This window comes from Gracilinanus agilis, chromosome 2 (assembly GCF_016433145.1).
Source record: "Gracilinanus agilis isolate LMUSP501 chromosome 2, AgileGrace, whole genome shotgun sequence".
Taxonomy (NCBI): Eukaryota; Metazoa; Chordata; class Mammalia; order Didelphimorphia; family Didelphidae; genus Gracilinanus; species Gracilinanus agilis.
The window spans coordinates 200,876,087-200,895,525 of NC_058131.1; the positions used below are offsets into that span (position 1 = coordinate 200,876,087).

The following is a 19,439-nucleotide window of genomic DNA, read 5'->3' on the forward strand; positions in this document are numbered from 1 at the left end:
ATTAAAATATTTCTCTTCAGAAATCAATGTGTAGCTCATATCATAAAGTGGAAAGAGACTGTCATAATTTTAAATCAATCAGATTATTAAAGTTTAGTGAGACTCGTGCATATTATATACACACACGAGAAAAGCAGTGTCCACTGTGGAAGAGACAGTTCTCTTACCCAGTGCAAGTGCAGAAGGAATATTGAGTTAAAGGGATGGTTGGTTTATTCCTGAGCAAGTAGCGTGGCTTTATAACTCTTGAAGTTTAGTTATAGCAACCACAGACAAACTTCCAGAATCTATAAATATTTTCTGCATGAAAGTATGACATTCTGTGACAAATGTCTCCTTTTTGACCTACTTAAAATTTTCACATAACTCTAGGAAATTAATGTCTTCCAAAGTGGAGACTTGGTGCTGTTTAATTAACGTTAAGGCCACCTGAAAGATAATTTTTGAACCCTCATAGAATAAACAATCCAAAAATTCAGATTATCATCTATAGGGGGAAGTTATCAATAAATAAACAAGCCAACAAGAGACTTCTAAAGTCCCCATAGCTTTATGTAAGTCCATTGAGTTTTCCACAGCTGGAATTTCCATCTTCACAAGCTCACTAAGAACTTCCTGATCTGTTTTCAGACCCATCACTGTAGGACTTTAGCAGTGGTTCCCAAACTTTTTTGGCCTAACACCCCCTTTCCAGAAAAATATTACCTAGCCCCCTGGAAATTATTTTTTTTAATTTTAATAGCAATTAATAGGAAAGGTAAATGCACCTGTGGCCATCACCACTCCCCTGGATCGCTGCAGCACCCACCAGGGGGTGGTGGCGCCCACTTTGGGAATCACTGGACTATAATAATCAGGCAATGCCATCCTTTTTCCCATAAGAGTGTCAAGTAACCAAAAAAGTAATCAAGAGAACTGCTCTTCACTCTTTTAATGAGAAGTAGATATCCATTCCCTGGCAATATCCTACATCTCAGTTATGATATTTATATGTTAAAAGTACATTGTCTAGGTATATTGTAAGGAGGGGTCAGCAATAGGTACGAATTTTACATTGCCTAGTAATGTCCTGTTCATGTCATTCTTGATAGCTTTAACCAAAAAAGCTTTCATTCTACTTCAAGTAGCTTCCAGTAATATCCTCAGTTCTGGTCCATTGGTGCCTAGGTTCTGCTTATAGCCATCCAGACAAATGTATAGTACTCACTGGGAGTATCTTTCCTGACACAACACTATACCTTCTTTTCTGGACACTATTTTTCCTTCAAAAGCTTTGACCACTCGATTATTCTTTTAGTGAGTTTCTTCAGATAGGTGGGGGGAAATATCCATAAGAGACATAATTTAAGTCTTCAGGTCTCTCATTTTAGGAAGTACTAACATCCTCACTCATCACTTTCCAGTGGCCTTTGAAAATTAAAAAAAATTGTGTGGCATCATCAGGGCTTAAACTGAATTTCCTGCACAAGATATCCATCCCTAACTAGAATCAGAAAGAGAATATTTCAATCTACTGGATTGGGAGTTACATCCATAGGAGTTAGGTATTGTTATTGTCATTACTTTATCAGTGATAGTACTTTCAACAGGAGTGTGATATTCAAGCCTGTCTGTAAGTAAAAGGGAAAGGAATTGAAACAAATATGAATCCAGCACACTTAGCCCACGTGCATGCACTGGATAGTGCAGTAGAGGAGAAAAGGTTGAGTGAACATTAGGGATTAGAAATCAGCATTTCTTACTGTCAATTTATTGGATCGCACCGTAGGTAAATTTATTGGAATATTGTCCTGTGGAGATGGCCAAAATGATAGCTAAAAGACAGTAAGTGAGGTGACAAAGGCAAGAATTGAAGTGGGGTGAAAGGAAGGAGGAAATCTCAATTCATTGGAGGGAAAAATTTCCACTGAACTGTACTTTATTTTTTAAGTTTTCATTTTTTACCAATCATAAATGATAACAAAATCCCACATAAGTTTTCCAAAGTTATATGATCCAAATTGTCTCCCTTCCTCCTTCCCTCCTCCCTTTCAAAGCTGGCAAGCAATTGAGTCTGGGTTATACATGTATTATCACACAAAACATATTTCCATATTGTTCATTTTTGTAAGTGAATAATTTTACAAATCCCAAACCCCAGACATATACCCAAATAAACGTGTGAAAAATCATATGTGAAGTACACTTGTTTGGGAAGACAGATACTCTGTAATGTCAGGGTGACATAGCATGACCCATGGACTTGTCTTGTGCTCTGGGACCCCCTCAGCAATATCCTTAGTACTGTTTCAGACTTAGCCTACAAACCCTGCCCCTATTCCCAAACCTCTACTCTGTAGCAACAGGCTACAGTCAGTCAGTCAATAATGATTTATTAGGCACTTTCAATATGTCAGGAACTTTGCTAAGCACTAGGGATACCCAGAAAGAAAGGAAAAAAGACAGTTCTTGCTCTTAAGGAGATAAGAGTGTAATGGGGATAGAAGACTTCAATTCTGTCAGTCCTTCATGAGGAGAGAATGGAATTAGAGAAAAGCAAGAGTTTTCTCTGCCTAGGGTAAAAGTGTGTTACCATAGCAGAAGCCAGAGACCTTTGGAACAGAGAGAACTGTAGGAGGGCACCACAATGTGGATGCTGGAGGGCTGGGAGCTACATCGAGCCTCAAGGAAAGAGGATTAGTATCCAAGTGGGGTCACTTCTGTCCTTCCAGAAGTCTTTTGCTTCAGAGATTGATATCAGTGAAAAGTGAATTCCTCAGTAGGAGGAGAAGCTGAGATAGCTTGGAGGTCCAGTTCTCAAGGGATCTACTATCAAAGGTGATAGAATCAGAAAGTGAGAAAAAGAAGAATTTGAGGGGAAAAAAATTCTCACCAGAAACAAAACTTGCTTAAATGCTATTGTAAACAAATAAAGAACATGAAATGCATTAAAATAGAAAGGACAATGAAATCAAGGATATCCAAGAGAGTTAAAAACATATCTGAATCAATAAAAAAGAGATGTTTAATAAAAGGCATTTGAAGAATTCCTTCAAAATATATAAGTACATTATTTGTCTTACAAACACAACAGAAACAGAGGGAAAGTAAATAAAAATAGGTACCAAATTAAAAGTAAGTCATGAAATAAATTACAAGAAAAAAAGAGAAAAACATTAAAAAGTAGAAAATATCTATAGTAATCAATAACTACAACAAATGACAGCAAAATAATACCAGAGGGATCTTTGAGAGATTTTGTTCAAAAATACATAAGGCGATAAAGAAGAAAGTGAAACTTAAGTAGAAAAAATGATGGTGGGAGAAGAGGCCTGAAATACCAAGGACTAAATCAAATGATGAGTAAATCATTTTTTGCATGGGACATACAGAGGTGGTGTTAAACTGCAGAATGCAGGGGGTTTTAAGAAGAGAGAAAAGAAGAATTAGAGAGAGGATGTGTGATAGATCCTAATCTAGACAATGTTAACTAATGAAGAAAAATAACTTCAGTAGTCTTAGGAAGAAAAAGTGGTGAGGAACTGAGACAAAGGGAAACTCTAGTGTATATGATATATGTCTTCTTTCACAATATGCTGAACATAATACAACTTATATCATACTACCTGCCATCGTGGTGAAGGGGGAGAAGCAGGAGAGAAGGAGGGAAGGAGAAAACATAGATCACAAAATATCAGAAAACAATTATTGAACATTGTACTAACATGTAATCAGTAATAATATTTTTTAAAAAACAGAAAAAGAAACAGGGAGAAAGAAAGGAAAAAATCTCAATTCATTGGTGGGAAAAGATTCTATTGAAAAACCATTCCTATAAGGAGAGAGATATTTTGTAACAGGAAAATGGGGATCTTATCATGGAGCAGATTTGTAGAGATTTGGTTCTCATAGAAATCACTATTTCCATCATTGTACTGCACCCCTATAGACATCATCATGCCTCAGAAGAAAGGTAATTAGGGCTTCTGGAGACAAACAACAGAAGGGTGTGAAGCATGGATACAGAGAAGATATATCATGGCAAAGGGAAAATAATATAATCAGAGCAAGAGTTCAAAATAGTCACCATGATCAGGGACACAGCAAAATTTCTATCATGGACCCATATTTCTATTCTCTTTATCTCCTGTAAGAACTGATGCTTCTAAGAGTGAGATACAACGGGGGGGGGGGAAGGTGAAGGGGGCAATAATGTAGAAACTGTTTCGAAAAAGAAGTTGAAAGAAGTGCTTTAGAAAATTCTGTTTCATGCAGAACACAGACACTTTTAAAAAAGAATAAATAAATTTAAGTATCATGAATCAAAGAAAAATAGAATATAGAGAAAAAGAAGAAACAATGAACAGAATGGGGGAAAGGGTTTTTTTTTTCAGAAAAAGGCATAGAAAATAGAAACTAAACTAAGAAATGGAAGAGGTTAAGTGAGAGCAGGATAGGAAATTAATTAAGTGAAAATAAGGAAAATCATTATGTAATTAGATAAAAGAATTTAAAAGTTAAGTAAACTCCAAACTAAGAAAAGTGGTGACATGAAGGTATGGGACATGAAAGTATTAGGAATGGATCTTGTGGGAATAAAGTTATAGATGAAGCCAAAATAAATGAAGAGACAGTGAAATTTTTAAAAAGAAAAGCAAAAGTTTGGCATTATGCCCAAAGGGCTTTAAAAAATATCTGCCTTACCACTGCTGGGTTTGTACTCAAAAGAGATTATAGCTGTTCTCTTTGTGGTAGCAAAAAAATTGGAAAATGAGGGGGTGTCTTGGGGGAATGGCTGAGCAAATTCTAGTATCTGTTGGCAATGGAATACAATTGTGCTAAAAGGAATAATACACTGGAGGAATTCCATGTGAACTGGAATGACCTCCAGGAATTTATGCAGAGTGAAAGGAGCAAAAGCAGGAGAACATTGTACACAGAGACTAATACATTATTGCACAATTGAATGTAATAGACTTTTCTACTAGCAGCGATGCAATGATCCAGGACAATCTAGAGGAACTTATGAGAAGGAATGCTATTCACATCCAGAGAAAGAACTGTGGGAGCAGAAATGAAGACGAAAAACATATGATTGATCATGTGGTTCAATGGGGATATGATTGGGGTTCTGACTTTAAATGATCACTCTGTTGCAAATCTGAATACTATAGAAATAGGTTTTGAACAATGATACATGTATAGCCCAGTGGAATTGCTTGTTAGCTCTGGGAGGTGGGAGAGAAAAAGAAAGGGAAAAATCATGAATGATGTAACCATGGAAAAATATTCTAAATAAATATTTTTTATTTCAAGAAAAGAAAAACAAAAAGCTTCAATTCACTAAATGAATATTGAAGAAAAATGGAAAAGCATAAATTTAATTCTCATAATTTTTAACAGCTGATTATTATTATGTGTTTTTAGAAAAAAAATTTGAGAATATTTTTGAGAAGATAGGTAGTTTTTGTTTTGTTTTAAATAGTAAGTGGCCCACATTTTGCATAAAATAGTCATCAGCAGTTGTAGATTTATTCTTCAGTCTGTATACTCTGTATCACAAGTGTAATATCCCATTTGACAACCTCTTTTTCTGTATATTTTCTCTCAGTCTATACTGAGAGATTTGGTTGTTTTTATTCAGGCCAATAGGAATTGTATCTGTTGTCCAAAATAGAGCCTTCAACAAGTAATTCATATAGTCCATAGAATTTATACATTTTTGGTTGGCTTCTTGGTAAGTTCCAGGGCCAGGAATCTTGAGGTACCTGAGCTTCTTGTTACAAATGTTCAGGGTTAAGCTAACATTTTATTTCACAATAAGTTAAAGATGCATTTGTTATTGCTTGGGTTTTTCAGGTTTGTTTTTTTTTTTTTTTTTGAAAATTTAAAGTTGTTTTTTTCAGTTGTTTCTGATTCTTTATGACCTCATTTGAGATTTCCTTAGCAAAGAAACTGTCAATTTCTTCTACAACTAATTTTACAGATAAGAAAATGAAGACAAAGAGTATTAACTGTCTTGCTCAGACAGTTATAAAGTGCCCGAGGGAGGATTTAAACTCAGGGAAATGAATCTTCCTGACTCTAGGCTCACCACCCTATCCACTATGCCACCTAGCTGTCCCCAAAATGGATACATGAACTTAATATTAAAGGTCACACCTTAAAAATTAGAAGAAAGGGGCAATTAGGTGTCAGATTAAGAGCCAGGCCTAGAGATAGGAGGTCCTGGGTTCAAATTTGACCCTGGGACACTTCCCAGTTGTATGATCCTGACCAAGTCACTTAACTTCCATTGCCTAACCCTTACTGATTTTCTTTCTCATGAACCAATAAGCAGCATTGATTCCAAGATGGAAGGTAAGAATTTTTTTTAATTAGAAGAAAAAATTGGTCTTAAAATTTTGGTTAAAAAATATAGGTATAGGGGCAGCTGGGTAGCTCAGTGGAGTGAGAGTCAGGCCTAGAGACAGGAGGTCCTAGGTTCAAACCCGGCCTCAGACACTTCCCAGCTGTGTGACCCTGGGCAAGTCACTTGACCCCCATTGCCCACCCTTACCAGTCTTCCACCTATGGGACAATACACCGAAGTACAAGGGTTAAAAAATATATATATAGGTATAGACACAAGGTATAGAGGCAATTGTAGAAAAAATAATTTTGATCACATGAAATGGGAAAAGTTTCTGAATTAATAAAATTTATGGATCTAGGCTAAGAAGGAGAGAAGTACTTGAGTGAAAAAAAAGGACTTTGTATGAAATTTCTCTGATAAGAGTTTAGTCTCCTTTTCCCTTTGTGTGTATCTTTATTTCCGTTTGTCTGTTCCTGTCTATCTCTGTCTCAGTCTCTGTTTCTCTCTTCATGAATAGAAAACTTGTAGTTTCGTATGTGCATGTATACTCAAACTAATATATACATCCATGAAACTATCAGTATATAATTTATTAGCTTACATGAAACAATTAGATATACACAAGGAGCTAATAATTTTATATATGTATTTATGCAAAATATGTATAAATAAGGGTGCTATTTGCATATGTATATATACACTTTCTTTCTATTTGATCAAACTTATATTTTTTTTATATTTGGTTTCTGGAGACTGTATATATCAGGGATTCCCAAACTTTTTTGGACTACTGCCCCCTTTCCAGAAAAAAATATTACTTAGCCCCCTGGAAATTATTTTTTTAAATTTTAATAGCAATTAATAGGAAAGGTAAATGCACCTGTGGCCATCACCACTCCCCTGGATTGCTGCAGCACCCACCAGGGGGCAGTGGCGCCCACTTTGGGAATCACTGGTATGATAATAAATTTTCAACACTAGGTTTCAGCATCTTGCCCCTGATCTCTTTAATTTTTATGTCTTAGTATTAAAGTTTTTCATTTATGGTTTTTATATTTTGATTTTTTGTGCTTTTTTGACATCTTGTATTGTCTTAACCTCAGAACTTTTCAAATTCTGATTAAAGGAATACAGCATTTCTGATAGGTTTTTGTTTTCTTCATTCCTTCCCACCTTTTTCTTTTTGTTGAACTTGGTTGTTAGCATGGTATCCATCTCCTCTATTAACTGTGTGCACCAGCTTGATAAGGATACCTCTCTCAAGTCATTGATGCCATATTATCATGGTAACATCTATGCTTAAAAGTATTCCCTGATAACTGTATCTTTTCTCCTATGGTTCTTAGCATGGCGACAACTACCACATACACTGCTGTGTGCAGATTGTGAAGTGATTTTTATGTTTTCTGTCAAAAACAATGCAAAAATGCATTCATTTAGGGTGGTGATAGCAGATACTACCTTTCTAAAATCATCCTTTTTTGGTATAATTGGTCTTCAGGTTGTATTCAGGTCAAAAAATAAGCAAAAATTACAAATAAAAAAACTTTCAGAATTTAAGTAGATCCACCTTCTTTTCAAAATTCTGAGATATTGGTATAGTTTTGTTTTGTTTTTAGCATTTTATTATGAAACATAATTTCTGGAGTTTGAAGTAAATGAAGATTTCCTATGACCTTAGGGTCTTCAACATTTCCCTCTCCATATTGTATTAGCTATTCAATTTAATCTCATCTCATATAATCAAATTTAAGGGTGAGTGTTGTTTTTAAGGATGCCCTATTATTGTTGGAAATGTGCTGAGGAGCTAAGGCACCATTGACAAAAGTAGTAAAGTGTCTTCACCTATAAATTGAGAAATGGTTCCATTTTTTCAGGGATATTCACCTAATAAATAATGAAACATTTTCAGTCAATTTAATATGTATTTATTGTTTGCAAGTTTTAGAAGTCAATTCCATCTGAATTGAAATATTTAAAGCAAGTATGATAGTGAAAATTCTACTTTGAAATAGCATGCCTTCTTGCATTCTTAGAACATTAATCCTCTGCCATTCTCTATGTCAAATGAATCATCATGATAATTTTGAGCAAGATCAGTTGGTAATGTTATGGTGCTCAGTTTGTTTCTTTGATTCTTAGGAAGAGTATATCACACTGCCAAGTGTGCTAACCTCATCAGTGGCACCACCAGATGGCAAATCTCTATTGTCTCAGGGTTTTTCCAGGCCCTCACCAGTATGGAATTCTTGTTATATGTCAACCTGCATGGAAAATTATAAAAATAATATGGCAGAAATTAGACTTAGACTAATACTTCATACCATATTCTGTAATAAATGAAAAATGTATATATAATTAATATTAAAAATCATACCAAAGAAATTATGAGAAAAGTAGATTGAGTACTTATGGATATAATATATATATATGTATATATATATAATATACACATACATAAATACATGCATATATACACACATAATTTTAATCAAAGGGACAGGGAGAATTACAAAAGATAAATAAATGATGTTAATCACAGAAAATAAAAAACTTTTGCTTGCACAAAAAAATCAATGCACCTAGGATAAAAACAGGGGAAAATACAAAAATAAAATATTCAGTGAAAAAGGTTTGATAGCTTAGTTATTTAGAAATACTATTGAGCCAAAAGACAATTGGTTACCTCTGGAAGATGTATCATCATTTCCTTAAAACTTAACATGCATTTACAGTAAATGGTGTTGTCCTTGAAACATGATCAGGATCTCTGGATAGGAATTTTATGGTAAGAGTAAGGAATGGAACTAGCAAAGTATAGGTAGGATGATGCCTATGTAAACCATGGAGAAAGTATGGTTAGAGAAAATTTTAAGTTTTGCCACTTCATCTTTATTTATTTATTTTTGCATGTCTCTCACTTTTTACTTCCTCTTTGACTTAGTGTGGTGAGACTCACTTGTACAGGGCTGACCAAAAAAAAATCTCCAATTTATTGCTGGAGCCTGGTAATTTTTGTTTACCTCAATTATTTCATTCTTAGACTGAAAGATGGTGAGCTTTTATGGAACAAAACCATTGACTAATACCTTGCTATATATTAATCTGTAGATATTATATTATATTATTTTATGTTATTATATAATATACATTATCTACACATATCATAATATATAGAGATATTATATATGTTATAGCTGGCAATGATGGTTAACATAAATTCTATTATTTGCTTTCTTGATCTACATCAATCACTAATCTCATGTTACTAAAAATAATCTCGCTGTGACTTTTTGAAGCAATGAATTGGCTTTAAATTGTTATTATAAGTCCCTTCTTCTACCAACACAACCCTGTTTTCTCAAACAACCAAATCCCTATGACTTTGGCTGAATTAATACAGATGTTACCCCCTGTAGAGCCTTTGGATTTCATTCCTGGGTCTTAGCTATTTCATTGGTTCCATTTGGAGCTAAAACATTCTCAGATATATATGACAAATACAGTGGTATGTAACTGTCCTTTTCTTTTACTATTGAACCTTGAAATGGTAGGTGCTTGTTTAAAATCAGGCTCTTGACTTGCTTATCATGTGCTCCAAGAATATCTAACAATATAGGTTTTTCCTTTGTGGTGGGAAGTATTAAACTTTCTATCTAGGCTACTTTAAAATATATTTAGCAAATTGCTTATAACTTTTGTTTTTGATGCATCATCCACTATGATCTATTTTGTAGCTCCAAATATGTACTAATTGGTATTACATAGATGATAACTCTTTTAATCTCTTTCTTCCCAATTTTGTTTTATTTTCAAGATGCCTGTCAGTCTACTAAATTATTTGACTACAACTTACTCCTTGTTATTATTATTTTATGGCATTCAGATAGAAATGGTCAGTCATTTAGTAAAGAAACATTTATTCATTGCCTTCTATGTGCAAAGCACTATGCAAAGGAAGGCAAAATATACTCACTAACTTTGAGGAGCAAAATCTGAATGGTCCTGGAACAAGTTTCTATCCTGCTATTATTCTTTTTAGGGAAGAAAAGGGAATACATATTTATATGTACCCACTATGTGTCAGGAAAAATTCTAGGTGATTTTTGCAAGTATTATCTCACTTTATCTCACTACCTGAGAGATGAATGTTATAATGAATTCCTAATTATAAAACTGAAAAAAACTAAGGCAAATAGATGAAGTGGTTTTTCCACTAATAGATGTCTGAGGATATATTTGAACTCAGGTCTTCCTGACTCGAGGCCCAGTGTTCTATCTACTGTGCCAGAAGCTGATGCTATTGTTTATATTTTATGTTGCACAGATAAACAAAAAACACTTTTTATAGTTGATTTTAGACTTATCATTATTAACTTTATAGTTATTGTGATTTGTTGTAAAATAATATAATCCAATTACCAACAATTATCCTTTTTTTTGAGAAAGATAATCTCACTATTTTTATTCTTTTTATCATAAACCCTATTTTTTAAATGTCATTTCTAAAATCCTGAGTTTTAAACATTTTCATACCAAGTAAATCTCCTCTTTAGAAGATTAACCTTAATAGATATTGATATTAAGGATCTTAATTATGACAACATATTTTAGCAAAGATGTTACTGTTGAGTTTGTTCATTCTCTTTGCACATTAAAATTAATCCTTTGGTTCTTCAACATGGGGAACTAATGGAGTATTTTGCTCAGCAAAATTTTCTGCTAGAGTATTGACACACTTACTCTGGATTCAGGAATAATGTTCAAAAACTTACCTCTGGAAGAAGCCTTTCAACAATCAATTAACAAGCATTTATTAAACACCAAACCTGTGCTGGGTGTTGGAGATGCAAATAAACAAGTGACCTACTCCCTGCCAATAAGGTGCTTATATTTTACTAAGGAGGAGCAAGTAACCTTTTTTGACTCATGGACTATTCTTGCAATCTGGTTAAGACCATACATTTCTTGTTAGAATATCTTTTTTATTCTTTTTTTAATAATTAAAAAAGCTAAATTTCACCTAGAAGACAGAGAAAATAAAGTTGTATTTTCTTCTTTCCACCTAAGTTCACAGACCCACTGATATGAGAGAATTCATGGACCCCAGGATAAAAACTTCTGTGTCTGAGATTAACAACCTCCTTATTGGAAAGTATTAATCAAAGAAAGGAATTTTATTCTAATTTAAATGGTGACAAGGACTTTGAGTGAAATCATAGGAAATCAAATTTTCATGCCTTTTCCAGTAACAAAGATATTATTGATTTTATTATTGTTACTTTAAAAAAAGAGGGAAAGCAGGGTTGAGGAGACACGCCCACTAGCAGGGAAGATGGTGAGATTCCTTTGCTGACTAGGTCCTGGTACCTTAGTGGATGGTGGAAGGTCTATGAAAGATGGTCTAACACTACCTACATATGAGTTTGTGGTGAGGACTGAATTTTTTCCAATTCAGGCAGTTCTGGTCCAAGAAAAGTCCCAAAGCATAGTAGAATGGTTCCTCTTTGAGAAAGGAGCAGGGTCTCTGGAGATCTTGGCTTGGAACTTTGTGGTTCCTGAAGGGGAAATGTGAAAAGGTAGAAGAGAAGGTAAAATGCCTATTCTGGCTGTGCTCAGAGTACATACTTATATTTGCTGATCTCTCAATTGCCTATTTTTAGAAATCTAGCATTTCGCCAACCATTCATCTTTGATCCTGTAATGAGTCCCTCAATGGCATTGACAATATACTTTTAAAAATGTCGCAGAAAAGGATGCAGTTGCAGTTGTCTCTGAGGACTTTGTCTTTTGGCTATGCAGAATGAAATTAGGATGAAAAACAAACTATTTTCCCCAAATCTCAAGATATAAAGCAGAAAATCACACATGCCTAGGAAAAGGGACAGGCATAGTGACAATATAATTGGACAGCAATATTATTAAGGAATCTTAAGGAACAGAAGTGTCATGACTACTGATAGGTAAATGTTCTAATATATCCAAAAAAGTGAAGAAAGTAGATTCCTCTAACTCTACATCACAGAATGTGATGCATATTTCTGGCACAATTCTAGAAAGGATTACTAAGTGAATCATTGGTGATAATTGGAAACACCAGTGGTTATTGCCAGGATCTAGTATGGGTACATTAAAAAAAAGTAGCATTATTTTCATAAGATTATAGATTTAGATCTAAAAGTGATCCCAGAGTCCATCTAAACCAAACCCTTCATTTTAGGAATGAGAAAACTTAGGCCCAAAGAGGATTGTGATCTCTTCAAAATCACATAGGTTTTGATGGGATTTAACTCCAGAGTCAATGTTTATTTTGTTGTTGTTGTTGCTATTGCTTTCTCATTTTTGTTTTCCCCTTTTGAATGGGATCCACAGATTTCCAAAAAGGGAAATTCAATACATAGAGTTATGGGCAGTTAGGTGGCAAAGTGAATAGAATGCAGCCCAGGAGTCAGGAAGACTCATCCCTGTGAGGTCAAATTTGGCCTCAAATACTCCCCAGCTGTGTGGTCCTAGATAAATCATGTAATCTTGCTTGCCTCAGTTTCCTCATCTGTAAAATAAGCTGGAGAAGGAAACCACTCTAGTATTTGCCAAGGAAGCCCTTAATGGGATCACAAAGAGCTGGAGATGACTGAAACAACTGAAGAACAAAAATAGATATAGGTTAAATGAAATTCAGTAAGGCATTTCGCATAGCCTATTATTATACCTTATAGACGAGAATTTATCATCTAAGAGCAAAAACAGAGCATGTTAAAGGCACCTAGGTGGTGTATGGGTAGGATATTTTACTTAGTGTCAGAAAAGATCTGAAGTCAAGTCCTGCTTCAGACACTTATCCACTGTGTGATTCTAAAAAAATAGTTTCATTTTTTTCCAGCCTTCAGTTTCCTTATATGTAAAATCAGGATGGGGGAAAATATTTACTTCATAGGACTATTATGAGGATGAAATGAGATAATTATGTAAAGTGTTTCAAAAACTTTGCTAGTATATTTTTATAACTTTTACTTTGCACATCCAGAATGCTTTTCACAAAGATTCTTTGAGTTTGCAATTCTACTAGCAATGAATGAGTGTACCTGCTTCTCAAAAACCCCACTCCCCTTACATCACTGAATTTTATTGTTTTAATAGTTTTGCCCATTTGATAGCTGGGATATAGTACTTCAAAGTTGCTTTAATTTTCATCTCTTTGGTTATCAGTCAGGTTGAGGATCTTTTCAAGTCATTATTAATAATTATGTTTATCTTTTGAAAGTGATTTTTACATTTTTGACCATTCATGAACACATCTTAGGAGAATTTTTTTTATTTCATTTATTTCTATAAATATATTTCCATGGTTACATGATTTATGTTTTTCCCCTCCCCTTTTTCTCTCCCCACTCCCAGAGCTGACAAGCAATTCCACTAGGTTATACATGTATTATCACTCAATATCTATGTCCATATTATTCAATTTTGTAATAATCTTTTAAAAACCAAAACCCCACATCCAATACCCATATAAACAAGTGAAAAAACAAATGTTTTCCTTCTGCTTTTCTATTCCCACAGTTCTTTCTCTCCATGTAGTTAGCATTCATTCTCATAAATCCTGTAGGATTGTCCTGGATCATTGCGTGGCTATCAGTAGCAAAGTCAACTGTCTCACAATGTTTCAGTCCCTGTGTACAATATTCTCCTGGTTCTTCTGATTTCACTCCGCATCAGTCAATGAGGTCTTTCCAACAAATATGGAAATCAAGCAGTTCGTTATTGCACAATAGTATTTCATCACCATCAGATACCACAATTTGTTCAGTCATTCATTCCCCAATGGAGGAACACCCCCTCATTTTCCAATTTTTTGCCACCACAAAGAGTTTGGCTACGAATATTTTTGTATAAACATTTGTCATTATTATCCTTAGGAGAACTTTTATCCAGAAAAGGATAATAGGAATAGTCAAGGGATGGAAAACTTTCTTAAAAATGATGATAAGAGAAACTATTTAGCCTGAAGAAAACTTAGGGTGTTATGATGTTACCCTGAAATATATTAAATGCTATTCTGTGGGCTTACTCTGCATGACTCCAGAAGAGAAAACTAACAGATGGATTCAATATAAAAAAGACTTTCCTAAAACTTTGAGCTTCATAAAGTAGCAAGTTCTTTATTACTAGAAATATTTTCATAGACTCTTGTTTAGGATATAATAGAGATAATACGTGTCTCACTTAGATGTCCTTTTCCAACTTAAAAGGGCCTAAATATCAATGCTAAACATTTAAAAACTTAGAACTAGAAATGGTTCCTAAATTGTGTCAGGGAAGCAGGATGGGGAAAAGAAAGAGACAGAACTTGAGGATTGGAAAATACTTGACACCATAATTAGTGACAGAAATAGAAATCTCAAGTTGCCTCTGGATGTCTCAGAAAGCCAAATTCATTCAGTTATTCAATAAATATTTGCACCTGCTGTGTACCAGATGCAAAGGACATTTTAAGGGGACCTCAGTCCTTTGGGGCCCCCTTCTGTTTCTCTATTGATAGTGGCATAGTAGTGGGAAAGGGGGCAAAGAGGAATGCAAATCACACAGTTTTTAGACTGTCAAGAAACTTCATTTTGACTGTAGGCATCCTAAATGAGAAATCCTTGCCCAATATCCAAGACAGAGACATATTACTGGAAGAGATTGAATGTATTCATCTTACCATTCTTGCTATTTAGAATATCAAAAGAAAAAAGAAAATTGTTGTTTAAAATTACATAGGTAATCTTGGAGAGGATCTGTCATCAAAAAAAAAAAAAAAAGGAATTGGTGGAGTCGGTTTTATTGTGTGCCCCAGTTATGAGAAATACTATTTCATGGAACATTTGGGCATCATATACTGCAATAATAATGATAATTATTTGCAAAAATACTGCCTTCAAATAGTTTAGTTTAAGCACCAAGATTGTTTTCTGAGGACAAAGTTTTAGAGAAATTCCATCAATAATCTGATAAGGTACTCCAAATAAAATCAACACACATTTTGATACTTGATTTCCGTGTAAAGGTGAGAGAAAGTGAGAATGGGGCAAAAATATGGGAAAATATGAGTTTGAGAGAAAGAAATCAGAGAAAATAAAATATTTATATATCATACTTAAGGCTTGTGCCTTGATATCATCAACATTTTCTTTAAAAAAGTCATTGGACATGATGGTTACCAAATAATATCACAAAAACTAAAACTAACTTTAACTTAATAGATTAGAAAAGATTAATTGTTGATTTGGGAGTTATCGTGAAGTCACCATCAATGCACAAGTAGGCCACTAAATCCTCAAAACTACTGTAAGATTGGAATTTGTTTTGCATTAAATTCACATAAATCATTACCATTTCTATATATTACCAACAAAGTCCAGTAGCAAGAGAAAGAAAAATAAATACCATTTAAGTTAACAATAGATAATATAAAATACAGGTGCCAAGGAAAATCCAAGTAAACTATGTAAACTCAAATACAAAATACTTGTCACATGAATAAAGTCATTTGCGAATAATTGGCAAAATAATAATTGCTAGGTAGTGGGCCAAACAAATGTAATAAAATGACAATTTTACCTAAATTAATTCTACTTATTCATTGCCACATCAACTTCCCAAAAATAATTTTACAGAGCTAGAAAAAATAACAATAAAAATTCATCAGGAAGAATAAAAGGTAAATAATATCAAGGGAATCAATGAAAAAAATGTGAAGGAAGGTAGCCTAGGAGTACCACATCTCAAACTGTATTACATAGTGATAATCATTAGAAAAATATGTTATTGATTAGGAAATAGAGTGATGGAGCAATGGAATAGATTAGGCACACCATACTTGGTGATAAATAACCATCATGATTTAGCATTTGATAAATAAAAAGATCTAGCTTTTGGGATAAGAACTCACTATTTGACAGAAAACTACGGGGGAAAGTGGAAAATTGTATGGTAAAGAATGGGAATAGACTAACATTTCACACCACATACCAAGATAATGTCAACGTGGATATAACATTTAGACATAAAAGATAATAATATAAGCAAATTAGAGGAGCATGGAATAAATTACAAGTCAGATTTCTTGAAAATGGAAGAATTTATAATGAAACAAGGGATAGAGAGCATTATTGGATGCAAAATGGATAATTTTATTTTATTAAATTAAAAGGGTTCATAGAAACAAATAAAGGTAGCCAAAATTAGAAGGAAAGAAGAAAGTTGTGGGGGTTTAGGGAGTGTCTCAAACAATGTTATCATTTCTCAAATAGATAGAGAACTAGATCAAATTTATAAAAAAAATCCCCAATTGATAAATTATCAAACTATGTGAAAAGGAAGAAATTAAAGCAACCTAAGGTCATATGAACAAATGCTCCAAATCACTCTTTATTAGACAAATGCTAATTTAAACAACTCCGAGGTACACCACCACACATCTTTCAGATTGACAAATATAAAAGAAAATAAAAACTCTCAAGAATAGTATAGGCAAATGCAGAGCTTCCAGGTGAAAGAGAAAATACTTTAAGCAGCAAGAAAAAAAAATAATTCAAATATTAGGAAATGACAGTTAAGATCAAATAGCTTCCACATTAAAAGTGCAAAAGACTTGGACTATGATATTCTCTGGAAGGCAAAAGAGCCAATATTACAATCAAGAATGATCTACTCAGAGAAATTCAGGGGGAAAATGGGTATTTAATGAAATAATTGATTTTCAAGCATTCCTGATGAAAAGACAAGAGCTGATTCAAACCAAGACTCAAAAGAAACATGGAAAGTAATGATGAATCTCAACAAAATAAAACTGTATACATGCATATGTGAGAAGAGAATATATGCACCTCCAAGAATTTTACAATTATTAGGATAGTCAAAAGGGGTTTGCATAAACAAAGGGCATGGATGTGAATCAGTTATATTGGAATGATCTGAAAATCAGTGAAGAGCTGAGGAAGAGGAATGAAGTGGGAGAAGGTGGAAGGGAGAAGTAAAATGCAGAAAATTTTCTTACATAAAAAGAAGCATAAGGAAAAGCTTTTACAGTGGAAGGGGAAATGGGGAAAGGTGGTGGACAATGCTTGTACTTCACTGTCATTGTCATGTTGTAGAAGAGAACCACACAAATACACACACACACACACACACACACACACACACACACAAAGAAAATGAAGTGACAAATAGTATGCTTTGATCTGCATTAAGATTCCATCAGTTATTTCTCTGGAGTTAGATAGCATTTCTTGTTATGAGTCCTTTGAAATTGTCTTAAATCTTGTGTTGTTGAGAATAGCAAAGTCACTCACAATTGATTATTGAACAATATTACTATTACTATCTATAACTTTCTTTGATTCTGCTATCTTCATTTCTATCATCTCATGTACATCTTTTCAAGTCTTTTTTTTCTGACATCATATTGCTTTGTCATTTCTTATATCACTCCATAACAATCATAAATATGAACACAACTTGTTCAGCTATTCCCCAACCAATGAAGATCCCCTCAGTTTCCAATTCCTTCCCACACAAAAAGAGTTGCTATAAATATTTTTGTACAAATGAGCCCTTTACCCTTAAATACATCTCTTTGGGTTATTGACTTAGTAGTAGTACTAACTGGATCAAACAATATACATGGCTTTCTAGTCCTTTTGGGTATAGTTCAATATTGCTCTCCAGAATAACTGGATCAGTATGCAACTCCACCAACAGTGCATTAGTGTCCAATTTTCCCACATTCTCTTCAACATTTATCATTTCCCTTTTGTCTCCTATTAGACAGTCATGGATATAAAGTGGTATTTCAGAATTGTTTTAATTTGTATTTCCCTAATCAATAGTGATTTAGAACTTCCCTACAAAATCGTTATGAGGGTCATATTTACACAAATTTCAATATATCTTCAATAAGGGCCTTAATAAGGATGGAACAAATCAACTTTCACAAGTGACATTTAATATCTTACAAATGAGTAAAAGATGTAGAACATGTAATATCTCATTGAGTTTATTGATTATTGGTTATGAGCAAGCATTTGATTCAGTAGAGCAAAATACATCTGTAAAGACTCTTTTATAGTAAAGTGTCTCCTACTCATACATCAAGATCATTTATTATTCCTTAGAAGATATGACAACATAAATAATTGACCAATGACTCTCTGATAATAAATATCAGGTGAATTATATAACAAGGAGATACACAATCCCCCAGAGCTATTCAACATTGTGATCTAGGTATCCAGCAGAGAGCCCAGAATGAAGAAGAATTTCCTGGGGATATGAAAATTTTCCATATTATCCTATTTCTGGATGACACTATGCTGATAACAATGAACCTCAAGACATTTCCAAGACTCCTGTAAAGATCTACAATCATCAAAAAAGAGTTTGGCCTTTTTGTACACACAGGAAAGACCAAGAAGATGAAGAATGTTCATCAGACTTCAAACTACATTTTAATGGATACCCTATTAAACTTGTACAAGAGTATATGTGGTATATACAACACAGATAAATAGTGAATTGGGTCCAGAGTTTAAAAAATCAAAATAATACATTTCATTGGTTTTGGGAAATTGAGGAACTATTTTACTAACCCCAAGCTACCAATCAAAACGAAGTCCAACATTTTTGATACAAACATTTGACTATTGCTTTATGGCAGCAAGGTGTAGAATACCATTGCCATCAGTGAACTAAAGACGAATATCATAAAGAAGACAATTCAAAGGCACATGATAAATATGAGCTGATTTAACATAAAGCCAAGGAGGATCTCAGAAGAACAGAAATTTTGTGTTAGGGGGAGAAGATCAGATGACAGTGTTCTACTGGTATTTTGGAGATGGTAGTTGAAAATGAGGGAATCCAACAAGTTGGACTTCCTGTGGCAAACTTTTGGCAGAACATGGGCAAGATTTGAAGGCATGGGCTGGCATAGATGGAAGCAACCACTGAATCAAGGAGATCATAGGCCCATTTAAGTACTTGAGTATTTATCAGAACCTTTGCTAGAAAATGGATATAAACAGCAATACAATTAATACGTTGGTATTCCAAAGAGATAAAAAAT

The 19,439-nt window shown here is 33.8% G+C and overlaps 1 pseudogene; it reads right to left on the reverse strand.

Moving 5' to 3' along the window:
• Positions 1–345: 345 nt before the first annotated feature.
• LOC123233466 overlaps positions 346–19,439 on the reverse strand; it is a 38,565-nt pseudogene continuing 19,471 nt past the window's right edge.